This window comes from Aquarana catesbeiana, linkage group LG09, assembly GCF_042186555.1.
Source record: "Aquarana catesbeiana isolate 2022-GZ linkage group LG09, ASM4218655v1, whole genome shotgun sequence".
Taxonomy (NCBI): Eukaryota; Metazoa; Chordata; class Amphibia; order Anura; family Ranidae; genus Aquarana; species Aquarana catesbeiana.
In genome coordinates this window covers 152,089,035-152,108,933 of record NC_133332.1, presented here as the reverse complement: position 1 = coordinate 152,108,933, position 19,899 = coordinate 152,089,035, and positions in this window count along the sequence as shown.

Below are 19,899 nucleotides of genomic sequence, written 5' to 3'. Positions count from 1 at the left end.
GGTACCAATCTTGGTCTGTGTGTAACTGAAGAACTAAGTGTAAAAAGTGTAGCGCTATTATACCATACATAAATATTGAGTTTAACCATGAAAGGTAATAAAGTGCTGAAAACTATCCCACTATACAAAAAACATATAAAGGTACTACTTTAAAAGGTCTTTACTTTAAAAGGTCTACTTTAGTGAAAAAATTGACTCATGCTAAATAAGTGACTCATGCTAAATAAACAACATGATATGTAAAAAATCTGTGAATGACCTACTATAAAATTATCGTGAATAAAGTCAATAAGAAGTGACTTAATATATAAATAAAGTGATCATACCACAATATATAACAATTATAATGTGAGTAAAGTGCCAATAGTGACAGAAATCAATGCTTAAACATAAATTATTATGTGAAAGACAAAGCTGGCTAGTATGTTTTTAAGTTGGCAAGTACGTATAAATCTAACAAGTCCAAGGATGATCCAAAACACACTTGGGCAGATATTTGCACGACGTTGATACTCCAAAGAAACTGTGCTAACAAATTGGCCACCACCAGTGAACAAAAGGAGGCTTACCAGATGTCGATGACCTGGAGAGGCTTACGCCCCCTAAGTCATACAGGCTTGTAAGTCAGCTGACTTGATGGATACACTGGGCTGAACTGGCACGACAGATCCTGGATCAAACCAACAACTTGGCACAGACGTTTTCAGACATCAACTTAAAGATAGTATTCCAATAGGAGCCAGAGGCTCGGTGTTCACAAACCATGCAGAGATAGATTAAAAATGTGCATATCGTGATACTGTTTAAAATGGGGTTTATTAAAAGAAAAAATGTAAACTCACATGTTAGAGGATCATCAAATAGGCTTCATATAAATAGAGGAAGAAGAGCGGTATATATAAGTGGGTCCATCTGACGCGTTTCAACTCAAAAGTCATCATCTGGGGTGCAGACCCCACAAACATTACTGCTTATAAATCCCTAATGACCCCACGGGGAAAATGCATAATACTGGAAGTAAATGTTAATTGCATCACTTCCGGTCGTGTTGATCAAAATTAGGTGTTTTTAAACCATATACACCTAATAGAAATGGTTATAAACAATAGATACATATATATGTGTGGTCATGATCCTCTAACATGTGAGTTTACATTTTTTCTTTTAATAAACACCATTTTAAACCATCTCTGCATGGTTTGTAAACACCGAGCCTCTGGCTCCTATTGGAATACTATCTTTAAGTTGATGTCTGAAAATGTCTGTGCCAAGTTGTTGGTTTGATCCAGGATCTGACGTGGCAGTTCAGCCCGCTGTATTCATCAAGCCAGCTGACTTACAAGCCAGTATGACTTGGGGGGCGTAAGCCTCTCCAGGTCATTGACATCTGGTAAGCCTCCTTTTGATCACTGGTGGTGACCCATTTGTTATCACAGTTTCTTTGGAGTATCAATGTTGTGCGAATATCTGCCCAAGTGTGTTTTGGATCATCCTTGGACTTGTTAAATTTATACGTACTTGCCAACTTAAAAACATACTTGTCAGCTTTATCTTTCACATAATAATTTATGTTTAAGCATTGATTTCTGTCACTATTGGCACTTTACTCACATTATAATTGTTATATATTGTGATATGATCACTTTATTTATATATTCAGTCACTTCTCATTGACTTTATTCACGATAATTTTATAGTAGGTCATTCACGGATTTTTAACATATCATGTTGTTTATTTAGCATGAGTCACTTATTTAGCATAAGTCATTTTTTTCACTAAGGTAGACCTTTTATGTACCTTTATATGTACCCTTTTGTATAGTGGGGTAGTTTTCAGCACGTTATTACCTTTCATGGTTAAACTTAATATTTATGTATGGTATAATAGCGCTACACTTTTACACTTACACAAACTGCTTTTAGTCTATAGCTGTGTTGGCTGCTATTTACATCTTTATTCTACACAGCGCTGTATTCCCTTTTTCCTGTAACTGAAGAACTGACTATACCTGGATAGTGGAGTAGAATGCCAGAAGGTAGCAGGCTGGTGAAGACAGAATGAACCTGGGTGTATCTGGAGAGTAGAGTTGAGCAACAAATGGTAATTTCTCAGTGGAGACGGGAAGAACCTGGATTTCCTACACGTTGCCATTACTAAGTCCGGTGAGCCTTTTATCCACTCAGAGTGCCTGGGACATGTTTATTTTAAGGGACGATTATATGGTTATTGCTATGTGAGTATAATAATTTATGAATTGTCATTTTGGCATTTTAAAATTCTACAACATGAGTTTGTTTATACTTCAATAGTGGTTCCCTCAATGTCCTGCCATATACAAACTATTGTGAAAAGTGTTTTATGACTCACTTGTTTATAAGGGGGTCATAATTATCTGGTAAGCCTTTTACCTTTACAGTACAGTTTGAAGACAGGAACACAGAAATAACTCTGCATGTCGTTTGGTTTCTTATCCATGCTTATTCTTTAAAATTACAACATCAAGTCTTTCCTCCTGGGGTATTTCAAACAAAAGAAATAGTTCCTGGCCATCTCGTCCATATTTTTGTAGCGTTCAGTTTTGTGTTGAAGGTTGTCTTTGGCTGGCATCAGCAATACACACTAGTGTACTAAGAATCCCACCTTTTAATCAGGCACCTGGAGCTCTAACAGGTAAAAAAAAAAAAATTGGAGCAAAGTTTTTTACTTGAGAAAGTGCAATAATCTGGGCACTGCATACACCTAATGGAGGACTAACCTTTGGGGTTGATTTACTAAAGGGAAAAAGACTCTGCAGTTTGCAAATTGCAGTTGCCCTCTGCAAGTGCAGTTGCTATAGAGCTTAAAGGGGTTGTAAAGCTTCACTTAAAAAAAAAAAAAATAACAAACATGTCATACTTACCTCCACTGTGCAGCTCGTTTTGCACACAGTGGCCCAGATCCACATCTTCTGGGGTCCTGGGGTCTTGGCTTCTCCCCACATCAGCTAACCCCCTCTGGGAAGCGCTCTCCCGGGTGGTTAGCTTGCGGGCGCGCTCCCGAGTCCAGGACTCGGCCCTGCCCCCCGGCCCTTGCATCATTGGAGTTGATTGACAGCAGTGCGAGCCAATGGCTGCGCTGCTATCAATCTATCCAATGAAGAGCCGAGAACAGCCGAGAAGACCGGGCTGACATCAAGCGCATTCTCAATGCAGGACTTTTGAGGGTTCAGGTAAGTAAACGGGGGGGCTGGGGGGCCTGCAATCGCCGAATGTTTTTTCACCTTAATGCATAGGAGGCATTAAGGTGAAAAAACATGAACCTTTACAACCCCTTTAAAAAATGAGCAGAAACTCTGCTGACTTCCATCATCCAATCATGTGCAAGCAAAAATGCTGTTTTTTTCTTTTCCTTACATGTGATTGGGTACTCTTTGCAAAGTGAAGCCTTACCTCATTTACTAAGCTCTGGAGCAAATGCACTGTGCAAATGCACACTCTATTTGCCTTTAGTAAATCAACCCCATAGAGTTTTCTAAAACAGTTTTTCACATTATATATAAAGATATAAAAAAAAGAAAACAGATTCCATATAATACTGAAGGTGAACATTTCTTTCATTATTGCTATGTTGTCCTTTTTTCATGTGCACTTAACACTGTAATAAATGTTTCTCCTTTTATCTGACTTTCTGTCTGATAATGAATTGAATGGCTGTTTCGTGCCCTTCATTCTGATCTCAGTGTTCAGCCTGGCAGAATGATGTACCACTTCCAACTGTTATCGCATCTTAACGGACTCTCCAATGTGTTTCTTGCTTCTCTTCACAGTGTCGTATTTGTAGATAGACGTATTCCATTCACTTATTGAAAACCATCTTCATCTACTACTGCATTAAAGTAAACCCTTCCATTCCCTAAACATATACATTTAGTGGTACCTACATGATCAGCTCCAATAGATTTTTTAAATGCACTACTTTATTCCCCAAAATGTGCAGCCTAAACACACTAAACCGTGTTGTTAGTAATGTGAATACTTTGACAATCTGTAAAAACTCAACAGCTAAAAGTACTATTCTACCTGTGGTGTTTTTTGCCTTCCCATACTTTCCCTTGCTTGTTTCCTAATGCAAACCTGTCACAACTCACACATTGATTAAAACTGATTTTTTTTTTTTCACTAGGGTTGGGTGGAGCCTGATGGGGAACTCGGAAACTAGTTCCCCATCATGTCTGCTTTACTTCTTATTGATAGCACATGGCAATATCAGTTTTCAAATCCACATGCTACAGTGTACTGTCAATGAACAGTAAAGCAGACCTGATAGGGAACTAGCATCTCAGTTCCCCATCAGGCTCGGCCAACCCAGTGACAAATAATTTTTCAAATATGGGCATTGTTATATTTGGACAATGACTTCATCAGTATCCCTGGCCTTTTTGTTTACCATAAGCTTTTGGCTGGGGAATCTCCCTCCAAATGCTACTGGGGATACAGTAGGGTGTGGAAAGGTGCCATGTTGGTGACAGATTCCCCCCCGAGTACTGGTGTACCTTTGTATGCCAGCTCAGATTTGGTCTTAATTGTTGCCAGTTTCCTAATCAGTGAACTGGCAGTAATTTTTTATGAATGTGTTGTTGCAATAGTGACAGGTTCTTAAAGTGGTGTATCAAAAGAACTACCTATATTTGCTGCACATGTCAGTAATATTTGTCTGAAATAATACTTGTCTGAATTTGGCACAGTTAGTTCCCAAGGGAACTGCCATCAGAAAATTGTTGTTATGACTATTTTGATTTCCCTTGAATGTACAATGAGAAAAATATGCAGTTACCTTCAGTGAAAACTGCATGCCAAAATAATAAGTAAATCCAGGGATACAGGCATATACATTTAACATGCAGAACTGTCTTTTTTCTTTTTTTGGTATTAGTTGTACTCCAAAAGATTGAGATTGTCACAACAGGGATTGGCAGGGTCCCGGGAAATACAGGTAAAAGGGAGGTCAGATAATGCGCTAGATATCACCATCCGTTGCATGTCCCTATCATCATTATCGGCATGTTGGTAAGTTATCGCAGGGACTCTAAAGTTTTCCAATCTGGACACAAGATACTGGCAGAAAAACAACATGTACACACTAAAATCCACACTGCCACCACCCACAAATTATGGGTTTTTGAGGAACTTTGTTTCTAACATCTTTAGTCATGGTACTGTGATCTCCCACAGACTGGCAGCCTAGCTTTCGCTGAACACACACTGCTCTCAATAGCAGTTACAGATTAGCTGAATTAGGCAATATAAATTAAAGAATTAGTACAAACACTGACAGTCCCTTTCCATCAGCCTAGAGGGACACTCACTGAAAAGCTAGTTGGCTAGACACACAAAGGCAGATATAAATCTGTCTTGTTCACTCTAATGGTTCCAAACCAACAAACAAGTGCAAAACCTCCTGAGCTTGAGAGTGGACCCCAGAGGTGGCAGTTGCCTAGATTCCCATTTATGGAAATGCCGTGCTTTGCTGCCCTCTCAAGACTGGGGAAGTCTGGATACATTGAAACCATAAAAGAAAACAGAGGGCACACCAGCCTAGTGCATCATCCTCAAACATGTATTTTATTGTTAAAAAAGTGGTAAGTAATATACTCACGAACCAACAGATGCATCAAAGCTTGTCATAATACAACAACATCTTTGAGTCCTCGATACATCACATCTCATCTCATAGCGGGACAATAAGAATCCAACGCGCGTTAAGAGGGCTTCCCTCTTCCTCAGAGCCAAAGGAACTGTGCCTTGCATCAGCACTTAAATAACCAAATGGTATGACTACTGTCAGGTGGGGGCACCTCCCCCCCACCCCATGGGTGGGAGTTAACCCCTTCATTTACAGACTAAGTATTGCACATCCAACATGATATGAGAGACATATGTCCATATCAACTTGCATACATTGCAAATCATATATTTCATATGTAGCACTACTGTCACATACCAGGTAGGAAGAGCCTGGTTTGCAAAGGAAGGCCTCTCTTACCAGAGTCGCACGAGTGCCGGTAGTCGTGCTAGCTGCTGGGCTTCCAGTTGAGTGGTATGCCAGATGACAGCGGATGTCCCAAGGACTGGAACAAGCTGGTACTTGGACGTAGTCAGCGGAAGAGGAGGTCCCAATGGCAGATGGACAGATGCTTGCCGCTAGATAGCTCCGTATGGACTGGAACATAAACAGAGTCAGACAAGCCAGGTCATACACAGTACAATCAGATAAGGTATTGAAGTGGAGACTGGAGAGTGGTCAAGGTACAAGCCAGGGTTGGTGCAGGTGGAGAGCAGAAGTAGTCAGAACAAGCCGGGTAGGAAACTGGAAGTAGATGCAAATAAACAGGAGACAGGACAATCACTGGAACTCTGTAGACAAGACAGCATCCTGGGACTGACCTAGTTTAAATAGCCCATTTGGCACCCTCATCTGTCATGGGATGGGATGCGCTGCACACAATAATATGCAAATACGCATATCTATTTGCATTCTGGCGCACATTGCACATGTGCAGATGCGCACGCATGTTAGCACACGCTAACGCACCTCTTCTAAGAGAAGTTCAGGGCTCCACTTGCATTAAAAAAATGCTAGCCTGCCTGGCTATCACACCTGGCTGCTTTCTGATCCAGTCCTGCCTGACTGGCACACACACATAGAGACCTCCCAGGGCAAGGTTAGATGAAGACTTTGCACTATGCGGTCTTTAAGAAAGACCTGCTGCAGATGGCAGTCTCTCCCCTTGTCTGTTCCTGCAACATGATGATCTACTCACTGTCTCGCCTTGCTTCTTCTTGCTGCCTCTCCGGCATGAATCCTTCCACTGCCTCCTGTGTTAGAAATTTTCCAGGCCAGCTTTTCTGTGCACAGAGGCAACCCCCCCAGTAAGGGGTCCCTTCAGAGCCACCATCAGCCTCTTCTTCCTCAGCACTGCTTCTCCATCTTCCACCCGACTCCCCTGCTGGAATGGCCCATGTCTATTTATAGAGGTTGTCTCAACCCCCTACCGCCCACCTCTGGGGATTGGCTGAGGCCGAATAAACATTTATGGCAGCTCCTCCTAACCCCTGCCCTCGTCCGGCAGGGGGGAGGGTGAAGAGGTGCACAAGACCTTAGCCACTTTCTGAAAACATGTCTTCCTGCATTGTGGCGACCAGGAAAGAACCTCAGCATGAAGCCAATCAAAAGAGGGGTTGTGCCTCTGTAACCAAGTAATTTACCCATGGGAAATGAGGTGAAGAAATTTCTTGGAATTGGACTCATGGTGAAGAGCCACTACGGCCATGGTCAACGGAGCAGTCTTATGGGTCACAGGCTGTAGAGGTCTCCCATCAATAGCCTTAATGGCAAGTGGAGTGGCACGAATCTGCAGCGGAATTGAGTGCTTAGACACAAAGGAGTTGATTTACTAAAGGCAAATAGACTGCAGTTTACAAGTGCAGTTGCTCCAGAGCTTAGTAAATGATCAAAAGCTCTGCTGACTTCAATCATACAATCATGTGCAAGCAAAAATCCTGCTTTTTTATTTTCCTTGCATGTGATTGGGTATTTGTTTTAAATTGAAGCTTTACCTCATTTACTAAGCTCTGGAGCAAATGCACATGCAGAGTGCACAGTCTGTTTGTCTTTAATAGGGATGAGCCAAATACCCCCCAGGTTAGGTTCACAGCAGAACATGCGAACAGGCAAAAAATTTGTTCAAACACGCAAATACCGTTAAAGTCTATGGGACAAAAACATGAAAAATCAAAAGTGTTCATTTTAAAGAATGCAAATCATTGTCTTAAAAAGTGTTTGGGGACCTGGGTCCTGCCCCAGGGGACATGTATCAATGCAAAAAAAAGTTTTAAAATCGGCCGTTTTTTCAGGAGTAGTGATTTTAATAATGCTTAAAGTGAAACAATAAAAGTGTAATATTCCTTTAAATTTCAATACCTGGGGGGTGTCTATAGCATTCCTGTAAAGTGGCGCATGTTTCCCGTGCGAGTCCGAGAACAAAATGAAATTTCTAAAGAAGCTGGAGGCGGAGTCTAGCGGTGTGGACATGCACAGTTAGAGCTCCGTTCCGTATGGGAGAAGAGCCGCTGTCAAGCTAAAACCCGCAAGTATTAGAAATAACCACGGGCTTCAGTATCTACACGGGAACTCAGAAATATTTTGGGGAAATATGGTTCTGGGAGGCGGCCGTTCTAAGTTAAAGAATCCCCTCACCTCACAGGGGAAAGCAGCTGTTAAAATGGCGCTGCCCCCCTCTTCATACACTGCCTCAGTGCGCTCTCACAGGCACAAAATGACACAGCCTGACAGTCACAAAATGACACAGCCTGACTCCCCAGCTGATTCAGAAAGTGAACTTTTCACCTCACAAGATACCTCACAGAATTTACAAATAGCTCCAGCTATACTTAAACAATTTGAACATATATTGCATAAAGCCCTAAAACAAACCTCTGAGCACATTACAACCAACCTTACTAGAGAAATAAGAGAATTAGGCAACCGCACAGCTGCACTAGAACTTAAAATGGATGATTTGGAAAATGCCACACAAGAACATAACACTGCTATGGAAAATCTCAGAGAGGAAAACCTAATGCTCCAAACTAAATTGGAAGACCAGGAGAATAGAGCCAGAAGGTCCAGTCTATGCATCAGGGGAATTCCTGAATCGATCATTGACCTACAATCCACCATAACGGCTCTATGTCATGAACTGCAACCAGATATCCCAATTGAAAAATTGGAGTTTGACAGAATACACCGAGCCCTTACAGCAAAAAAATTGGACGGTCCGCCACGTGATATAATAGTGAAGTTTCACTATTATCGCACAAAGGAACAGCTCTTATCATCAGCTAATGATAAAAAAGACCTAAATTTTCAAGGTAACAACTACCAACTATTCGCTGATTTATCCCAGGTCACTATATCAAAAAGCATCATTTATCAATGGGGCTTCCCATTCTCTGTACGCTTTGTTTACAATGGAACGAAATACATCTGTAGATCTAATGAAGAACTTCAACAAACGCTCATAGATTTGCACCTAATGGATTCCTCATCCTTATCATCCGCAGGCAACGCCTCTCAATCCACCTTGAGAAATGAAAACCATCCATCCCATAAGAGAGGTCGCTTTGCATCTCCCCCTCAGGAAAGAGATGATTCTATGGACTGAAGGAAGTAATTTAAGCAGAGCTTACTGTTCATTCTTCATCCTGATAATAGCTTTCATCGCAGATGCACCGTGCACTCTTGCCTTGAAACTAGTAATCTACTAATATAAAAACTCTATTTTATATTTCCTTTATTTAATTAGCGCATGATTTATAATTCTCATTCATCTTTTTAGTCACAGATGAAGATAACTATCTTTAAATGTCATATGGACATTCACTAACACCAGTGATGAGTGCACAAACAAATAGTGAAAAAAAATATATATACCAAAAATTAAAGGAAAAAATATATATAAATGTGATAAAAATTTTTTTTAATTGATAAAGTCCACTCAAATAGACAACATGAAAAGTCCACTATTATAGACAGTCCTCCGGGGGGTGACTTATAGTTCTTCTATGATCAGTGACATGCAATTCCAACACTGGAGGTGATAAGTGTAGGGGTGCAGTATGGAAAGTGCCTCCACCATGAGAAATGCTGCCGCTTACCAGCTCCCTAGATCTCTTTTTACGGAGACCCAACGTGCCTTAGGCTTCTAACCCAGCCTCGGGTATTATGGTGGCTGTCAGCGCTAAGAGGATTCCCCACGGTCTCAGTATGAGATGTCATCTCGTGTGGCAAACAATCGTTCATATGCCGTAAAAAAATATAAAGCTTCCATAGTGTATTACGTTTTTTAAAAGTTTATTAAATTAAAAATTATTGCACTTACAGTTATGCAGATGGTATTCAGCGATGGATAAAGGGAGCTGGTTTTGCATTGAATAGATACAAATTTACAGCAGCAATCCCCACACATTCATCGTGTGAATACATATTCCACACTAAAAAACTTTTCTTTTAAGAAGTTAATCACTATTTTTTGCACATATAACTATAGAGGAGTTTTGGCACATCATTAAATTAATTTTTATATTTGGTTCATTAATTATACCATGGACATATTTGATTATAGAGCATCTAAGACAGTCAATACGGAAGGAGTGTTTGAAACATATAATGAAAGTGATAGCGACTTGAGTGGACTTTTTGTTAGACTTAAAAATCTAACCATATCAGAAATTCATACCTGTGGGACATAGCGTTCCTGGACACTTATATTAAACTAAAGATGGTTCCCAGAAGTTTAAGATGGGAGGTGTGCCCACAAAAAGGAGAGGTGGAGTTGGAAGAATGGTTCCTGTATTTCAATGATGCCGGGGTTAATTTCCTACAATTTCTAGTATCCAGGAAACATGGCAAACTAGCTAGGCTAGATGTGGAGATCAAGTCACTTAAGGATAATATGTCCTCATATAAAGAAAGTGAGGAGTACAAAGAGAGAACCACTAACCTAATTAAAATTCTTGAGAAAGAAGAAAAGGAGCAGAAAATTAAAAAGAGGAAAAAAATATTTTATTAGCACAAACAGCTAAAGCACGCCATATTCCTTCTTGTTTCATTTCACTCGATATAAAAAAAGGCCTTTGATTCTGTATCATGGCCTTATCTACGCTACACATTACAAAAATGGGGTTTTGGACCCCACTTTTTGACATGGATTGAAGCACTTTACAACAAACCCAAAGCATATATCAAATATGCGGGTTACAAATCTAATTCTTTTAATATAGAGATGGGAACATGCCAAGGATGTCCACTTTCCCCTCTCTTATTTGCCCTCCTAATAGAACCTTTAGCTCAACAAATTCGATCAGACCCGACTATCACTGGTATAAAAACCGCTGGATACCAACACAAATTATGTTTATTTGCAGATGACATTTTACTATTTCTGTCATCTCCACAAATTTCTGGACCCAATCTCCTGCCCATTCTTAATAATTTTGCGATGATTTCAGGTCTCTCAATAAATTCTAAAAAATCCATAGCCCTGGATATATCTCTCTCCAAAGTGGAATTGGACTTGGTAAAACATGCACTTCCATTTAATTGGGCTGAAAGGTCAATTCCCTATCTGGGAATTTACTTAACAGCCTCTCACCATGACCTCTTCTCAGCAAACTACCCCCCAATCCTGAAACAGATTACAAAACTCCTACAGCAATGGACACATCTTCCATTATCATGGATAGGCAAAATTAACGCAGTAAGAATGACAATTCTGCCAAAACTGCTTTACTTATTTAGAGTTTTGCCAATCTCAATCCCTCCTCACTATTTAAGAATAATACAAAAAAGATCAACAACTTTTATCTGGGGCTCCATCACACCCCTACTGCAACTCACTCCTCATTGGCTTACCTTTAAATAGCCTATCCCCCCTTCAGTCCATCATGAATGCTGCTGCCAGACTCATCCACCTTACAAACCACTCAGTGTCTGCTAACCCTCTCTGCCAATCTCTCCATTGGCTACCACTCGCCCAACTAATTAAATTCAAAATACTAACAATAAGTTACAAAGCCATCCACAACTCTGCCCCCAGCTACATCACTAACCTAGTCTCAAAATACCAACCTAATCGCCATCTCCGTTCCTCCCAAGACCTCCTGCTCTCTAGCTCCCTCATCACCTCCTCCCATATCCGCCTCCAGGACTTCTCCCGAGCCTCGCCTATCCTCTGGAATTCCCTACCCCAATCTGTCAGACTGTCTCCAAATTTATCCACTTTTATGCGATCCCTGAAAACTTTCCTCTTCAGAGAAGCCTATCCTGCCTCCATCTAACAACTGCACTATTTTCTCCATTAGCTCACCCCCCACAGCTATTTCCCCTTTGTATAACTTGACCCTCCCTCCTAGATTGTAAGCTCTAACGAGCAGGGCCCTCTGATTCCTCCTGTATTGAATTGCATTGTACTTGTACTGTCTGCCCTAATGTTGTAAAGCGCTGCGTAAACTGTCGGCGCTATATAAATCCTGTATAATAATAATAATAACCCTGCATATCTTTACACACATTACACCTACCAAAACTCAAGGGAGGCCTTGGCTTTCCGAACTTTGCAAACTATTACAGAGCAGCACACATTGCCAGCCTCTCTAAATACCATGCAACACAAGAAATACCCTTATGGGTAATAATAGAAGCTTCAGAATGCGACCACTCTCTCTATTTCAAATCTATTATGGCTCCACTCCACAGATCGGAAGAATCTACGTAATCCTATCACCAAATACTTTCTATCCTTATGGGATAAGCTCAAATTTAAACACCAATTACAATCTCCTCATAACCCTCTTTTATCCTTCCTCAAAAACCCTGCTTTTTATTCAGCATGGGTCTCCCCTAAATCATTTAAAGCCTGGACCTCTTTAGACATTACTCGGCTAAATAAACTGATTTCTTCCACATCCTTCCTCACCTTTCCTACCCTCTGCGATACCTATAAGCTACCACACTCCGAACTATTTAGATACCTTCAAATTAAAAATTTCTATTCACCTTTGGTAAGCACAAATACCTCCATGTCCCAAATCACTAATTTTGAATCAGTATGCCTAAAAGACCCCCACTCAAGAGGTATGATTTCTTCCATATATTCACAAATTTCAACAAATCCTGGCCTCGAAAAACCACCTTATGCCCGGAAATGGGAGGAGGACTTGGAAAAATCGTTGGATATGGCTATACAAATAAAGTGAAAAAGTCACGCTAATCAATGAAATTTGCAAAAAATTGAAAAGCAAATATATCTAATGTGAATAACACACAACCCGTGTCATGAACACATATTAATACATATGGCGTCTGCCAATAACAATAAGTATAAGTATATCTAGCAGCCCATCCCGTGATTAAACATCAAATGTGCAGGTGAAAAAATAAGTAAAAAATGAAGTAATAATAAAAATTCAAAGTTCATAAGAATCAGTCCAAAAAAAACACAATAGGTTTAAGTGAACATCAGAAGTTCAAACATTAAGGGTGAGTCCACAGTGATGAATGGTGAAAATTCACGTCAAGGTGACTAGTGAAATATAAGAATCTCCTCCTCCACCAAAAAGTACTGCGGCTTACCAGAAGGTATTGGTCCCTTGTTACAGGGGACCACATCAGGCGAATGGCTACAGCCCCAGCCCAGGATATTACTGGCAAGCCCTGATCTCCGCGGTGTTAGCAAAGGTGGTCAGCAGATAGGATCGACAGATACCGATGTTATACCAAAAAAAATATAAGAGAAACTCCACATAGTGTAACCTGTTATATTTATTAAAAGTAAAAAACAGGTGGCAACTTACATAAAAGTAGAGTAAAAGCGCATGAAAACAGACAAGCCGGCCGGCTTACACAAAGCCTGTATTCTTCCGGGACTCGACGGTGACGTCAGGGTGTAGCTCCTCCTCCCTACGTCGTTTAGTCACAAGCGGAAGTTGTCACGGGATACGGGCGGCGTCCTGACGCACCACTCTTATAGCAATGTTATCAACCATAATAACTAGTAGCCTAGCAACCCCGCCCCTCTCTGAGTCACAGGATATGAATCACAGGGCGCCATCCTCCTCAAGAGAAAAGACTATGGGCAAACTTAACAATTTGAATGGAGCCTTGAGTGATAAATCCCCCATGGACATAAATCTGACTCTTAAATGATAAGCCAACCAGATATATAGTAAACATCAAACTACATGGCGAACCAGATAAAAATCATTGGAAATAACTGTATAGCATGAACAATGTTCAGATACATGAAATCAAATTTACCTGGTATTATCATGCCCCAACTGATAGATTGAACGTTGGAGACTATAACCACCAGACCAGACCAGACCAAAACGGGCCACATCCAAGTGGTAACTCTGGGCACAGGTATAGTGGCTAGCACTTTAAATCAGGTTGAAAAAGTGGATCGCAAAGATCTACTCGTTACACGAGCTGAGGGTTTAGTTGATACTTCCTATTGTTGTCCTTTCATCACCAATTTTTCCTGTCAATACGCTAGAGTGAAACATATCATTAACAGGCATTGGCATATCCTTAAGAATGATAGAGTCTTGAGGCCTATCCTTCCGGATAGGCCGCAGGTTGTTTTTAGAGGTGTACTATCCCTCAGGGACAAACTGGCACCTAACATTCTGTATCCCCCGATTCCGAGATTGGGTTTCTTTTCGGAATTAACAGGGTACTATCAATGCAGGAAATATCGGGTCTGCTCAATTAATGGATGTAGGACTAGAAGAACTGTCAGTTTTACTTCTACTTGCACCTCTAGATCATTCACTATAGAGCCTTTTATCACTTGTGCCACTTCTGGGGTCGTCTACATGCTGCAGTGCCCTTGTGGCCTGCAGTATGAGGTCAGGACCAAGAGACCCTTGCAAGTAAGGCTAAATGAGCATATTAACAATATATGTAGAGGGTTCATGAAACACTCTGTCTCCAAACACTATTTGACCCCCCATAAGAGAGACCCCACTGGTACTATCTTTATGGGGATTGACAAATTCAGACCTCATTGGAGAGGTAATGGGTTAGTCAGAAGCATCTCGAGATTGGAAATGGCCTGGGTCCATAAGATGAAATGTTATACCCCCTTCGGTCTTAACATTGACATTGATGTTAACTCTTTCATCGACAATTCATAGATCTGGGTTGATGGGGTATTTTTTGCTTTCTGGGGTGCTAGTTGACCCTTGAGGCAGGCACCTTTATGCTAGTTTATTATTTAGGCACTCCATATTCTTTTTGCAATTTATATTTCTCTCAATTTATTTTCTTTGTTATGTTTCTATTTCATTTTTTTATTTTATGATTTTATAAATGGTAACAGTGAATTATATGTCCATGTGATAGTATGTGTATTTTTTCATACTTATTTTTTCATACATGGTATATATTTAAATTTATACTGTGAGGGGTCTATGGAGATTAGCAGGGCGCTTTCCTAGCAATAGAAAAGATACACTAGGTTTTCATTTCTGCCACTTTATAATCCTGATACTTTTTGTTTATATTTTATTCATCCATTTATTTTGTGGGTCTCTCGGTATACCTGTGCCCAGAGTTACCACTTGGATGTGGCCCGTTTTGGTCTGGATTGGTCTGGTGGTTATAGCCTCCAACATTCAATCTATCAGTTGGGGCATGCTAACACCAGGTAAATTTGATTTCATGTTTCTGAACATTGTTCATGCTATACATTGTTATTTCCAATGATTTTTACCTGGTTCGCCATGTAGTTTGACGTTTACTATATATCTGGTTGGCTTATCATTTAAGAGTCAGATTTATGTCCATGGGGGATTTATAACTCATGGCTCCATTCAAATTGTTAAGTTTGCCCATAGTCTTTTCCCTTGAGGAGGATGGCACCCTGTGATTCATATCCTTGTGACTCAGAGCGGGGAGGGGTTGCTAGGCTGCTAGTTATTATGGTTGATAACATTGCTATAAGAGCAGTGCATCAGGATGCCGCCCGTATCCCGTGACCACGTCCGCTTGTGACGAAACGACGTAGGGAGGAGGAGCTATGCCCTGACATCACCGTCGTGTCCCAGAAGCATACGGGCTTCATGTAAGTTGGCCGGCTTGTCTGTTTTCATGCGCTTTTACTCTGCTTTTACGTAAGTTGCCACCTGTTTTTTACTTTTAATAAATATAACAGGTTACACTATGTGGAGTTTCTCTTATATTTTTTTGGTATAACATCGGTATCTGTCGATCCTATCTGCTGACCACCTTTGCTGACACCGCGGAGATCAGGGCTTGCCAGTGATATCCCGGGCTGGGGTTGCAGCCATTCGCCTGGTGTGGTCCCCTGTAACAAGGGACCAATACCTTCTGGTAAGCGGCAGTACTTTTTGGTGGAGGAGGAGATTCCTATATTTCACTGTTTTTTTTGGACTGATTCTTATGAACTTTGGATTTTTATTATTACTTAATTTTTGACTTATTTTTTCACCTGCACATTTGATGTTTAATCATGGGATGGGCTGCTAGATATACTTATACTTATTGTTATTGGCAGACGCCATATATATTAATATGTGTTCATGACACGGGTTGTGTGTTATTCACATTAGATATATTTGCTTTTCAATTTTTTGCAAATTTCATTGATTAGCGCGACTTTTTCACTTTATTTGTATATTCGTTTGGTGTAGTATAACACTTTAGTTGCAGCTTTTTCGTTTTGGTTTTTTATATAGCGCAGTATTTTTTTATATCCAGTTGGATATGGCTGATTGGTCTAAAATCTGGACTGCAACTAAATCTTCTTCACCAAACATTCTGGCGGTAAAAACTAACTACAAGGTTCTAACTCATTGGTACCTTGTAGCCTCCAGGTTGGCCAAATTTGCGCCAACCCAAGCAGCTCAATGCTTTCGGGGCTGTTCAGATCCAGGCACTCATATGCATATATGGTGGTCCTGTCCGACGGTACAAACGTTTTGGGGAAAAATATTTGAAATTGCCTCCAGAATGTTTGAACTAAAATTGCAACCAGATCCTGTCATAGCCTTACTCAACTTAAAACCAGATTGTCTCACACATAATCAATTTAAACTCTTTACTCAACTCCTCACTGCTGCAAAACAGACGATTGCAAAGGCATGGAGGTCTGCCAATTTGGAAATACCCGAGACCAAACACAGATTAAACACTTTCATGTCACATGCCAAAATGCTGGCAATAGAAAGAGACCAAATTCCTATATTTGAAAAAACTTGGAACCCTTGGATTAAGTATCATTTATCACCAATATTTGATAATTCAATTCTTAAACCGTGGTAGCTAAGGAAACTCTTCACCCCATTATTATAATAATATAGCGTTCTTAATATCAACAAAATCATGCCATGTTACCTGGATCAATCCTGTGGACTCCTTCTCTTCTATTTCTATCTTTCCTACTATTCTTTCCTTTACTCTTTCTTACATCTTAAACTCATTTTTACTATATTTTACGTTTGTAATGATTTAATAAAACAATATCTCCAAAGCTCTGGTCCAACAAATAAGACAATTTATTTTAACATAAAATCTCCTTCATTCCCTTGGTCAGACAGTAATCAAATGTTAAATGGAAGATATTGTATTGATTACCTGGTTGTAATGAATTAATAAGCCAATGAGTTGTACCATTTATCATTTCTGTCATATTATATTATTAGTACTTATTTTACCTAATTGTATTAAACTTTTATGCTCAACTAATAAAAACTCTTTTGACAAGAACATTTCTAAAGGAAAAAAAGTCATTTAAAAGTATTCGCAGCTATAATGAATTGTCAGTCCCAGCAATATACATAAAAGTTCATTTATAAAAACGGCATGGGATTCCCCCACAGGGGAACCCCGAACCAAAATTTTTTAAAAAATGCATGGGGGTCCCCCTAAATTCCATAGAAGGGCCTGGTATGGATATTAAGGGGAACCCCACGCCGAAATTTTAAAAAAAAATGGCGTGGGGGTCCCCCTCAAAATCCATGTGCCAAAATTTTAAAAAATGGTGTGGGTTCCCCCCAAAAATCCATACCAGAGCCTTATCCGAGCACGCAACGTGGCAGGCCACAGGAAAAGAGGGAGGGACGAGAGAGCGCCCCCCCTCCTGAACCATACCAGGCCACATGCCCTCAACATTGGGAGGGTGCTTTGGTGTAGCCCCCCCCCAAAGCACCTTGTCCCCATGTTGATGGGGAGAAAGACCTCATCCCCACAACCCTTGCCGGTGGTTGTGGGGGTCTGTGGGCGGGGGGCTTATTGGAATCTGGAAGCCCCCTTTAACAAGGGGACCCCCAGATCCCGCCCCCCCGTGTTAAATAGTAACGGGGTACCATTTCACAAAAAATGAGTGAAAATGGTAAAAAAAAAAGACAATAACGCCTTGGGACAAGTTCTTTTTAAAAAATTTTTTTTAAAAACTGTCCCACGAAGTCTTCTTCTCCCGCTCCGACCGACCGAAAAAAAAAAAAAAAAAAAGCACAATCTCTCTCTCCTCCTAAAAGCCCTCTCCTCTGCAGAGAGATGTGTGAAGCCCAACTACATTTAGGGCTTCACTGGCAGGCTCGGTACCAGGAGGCATGGGAGGTGAGGGAGGCAAGGGTGGGACTGCAAAGCTTGGAGCCAAATGTACAGAAGGTTCCACAGCACTCCTTAACCAATTTCCAACCAGTTGCCGCAGTTATCCCGCGGCAGGTTTGCTCCCCTGGGCGAACCGTTGTAACTATATGTCGGCTCGCTTTCAGACCACTAGGGGGGCGCGCACATGCCCATGGCGCGCCGACTGAGCCGATCCACATCCCCGGAGTTCGCGATGACTACCGGGCACCCGCTATCGCTCCACGCAGAGACAGAACGGAGATATGTCAATGTAAACAGGCAGATCTCTGTGCTGTCAGGGGCGAGGAGTCTGATCTGTTGTTCATACTAAGTATGAAAAACGATCAGTCTCCTCACCCAGGCAGTCACATCCCCTCACAGTTAGAATCACTCCCTAGGACACACAGTTAACCCCTTAAACACCCCCTACCGTTAACCCCTTCCCTGCCAGTATCATTTATACAGTAATCACTGCATTTTTATAGCACTGATTGCTGTATAAATGTCAATGGTGCCAAAAAAAGTCAAAAGTGTCTGATCTGTCCCCCACAGTCGCAGTCCCGATAAAAATCTCAGATCACCGCCATTTCTAGTAAACAAAAAAAATAATTGTAAAAATGCCATAAATATAACCCCTATTTTGTAGATGCTATAACTTTTGCGCAAACCAAATTAATATACCCTTTATTTACCAAAAATATGTAGAAGTATACATAGTGGCCTAAACTGAGGAAGATTTTTTTTTTAAATTGGGGGATATTTATTATAGCAAAAAGTAAAAAATATTGTTTTTTTTTCAGAATTGTCGCTCTTTTTATGTGAATAGCGCAAAAAAAATTGCAGAGGTGATCAATTACCACCAAAAGAAAGCTCTATTTGTGGGGAAAAAAGGACATTAATTTTGTTTTTGTACAAAGTTGCACACCCGAGCAATTGTCAAGTAAAGAGCGGTGCCGAATCGCAAAAAATGACTTGGTCATTAAGGGGGAAAATCTTCTGGGGCTGAAGTGGTTAAAGAAAGGTCTCTCAGAGTCTGGAGTCTATGAGAATGGCAAACGTGATCAACTTCTCCAGCTCAGTGGGTATGTTTCGGGCTGCTATCTCATCTTTGATCTCATCCCAGAGACCTTGAGAAAAAGCAGGCACGAGGGCTCATTGTTCCAAGCAATCTCTGCTTCCAGAGTACAGAATTCAATGGCGTAATCGGCAACAGTTCTCGTACACTGTTTGATGGACATGAGGCTTTTGGCAGCAGAAGTGGAGCAAGCAGGAACCTCAAATACCCTTTTAAAGGAAGCCACAAACTCTGGGTAACTCAGGACGACAGGGTTTGCATCTCCTATAGAGGGTTTGCCCAGGCCAAGGCTTTCTCAGAGAGAAAAGAAATCATGAAGCCTTCTTTGCTTCTATCCGTAGGAAACGCCTGGGGCAGCCTGGTATATTCCAACCTGGTTGAGAAACCCTCTGCATTGAACTGGATTGCCCCCAAATCGGTGGGGAAAAGGAGCGGAACCAGACATACCTCTTATAGAGGGAATATTCAAGGCGGGTGCCTGCACAGAGACTGTAGTAGCAGCAGGGATGGCCTGCAACACAGGTTGTACCAGAATAGCCTCGGTGGGAGGATCCAGGTGAGCAGTGCGAATCAGGAGCGTCGGTAACGCTATGTTAAACTGATCCATACAGTGATCCTGCTCATCCAATCT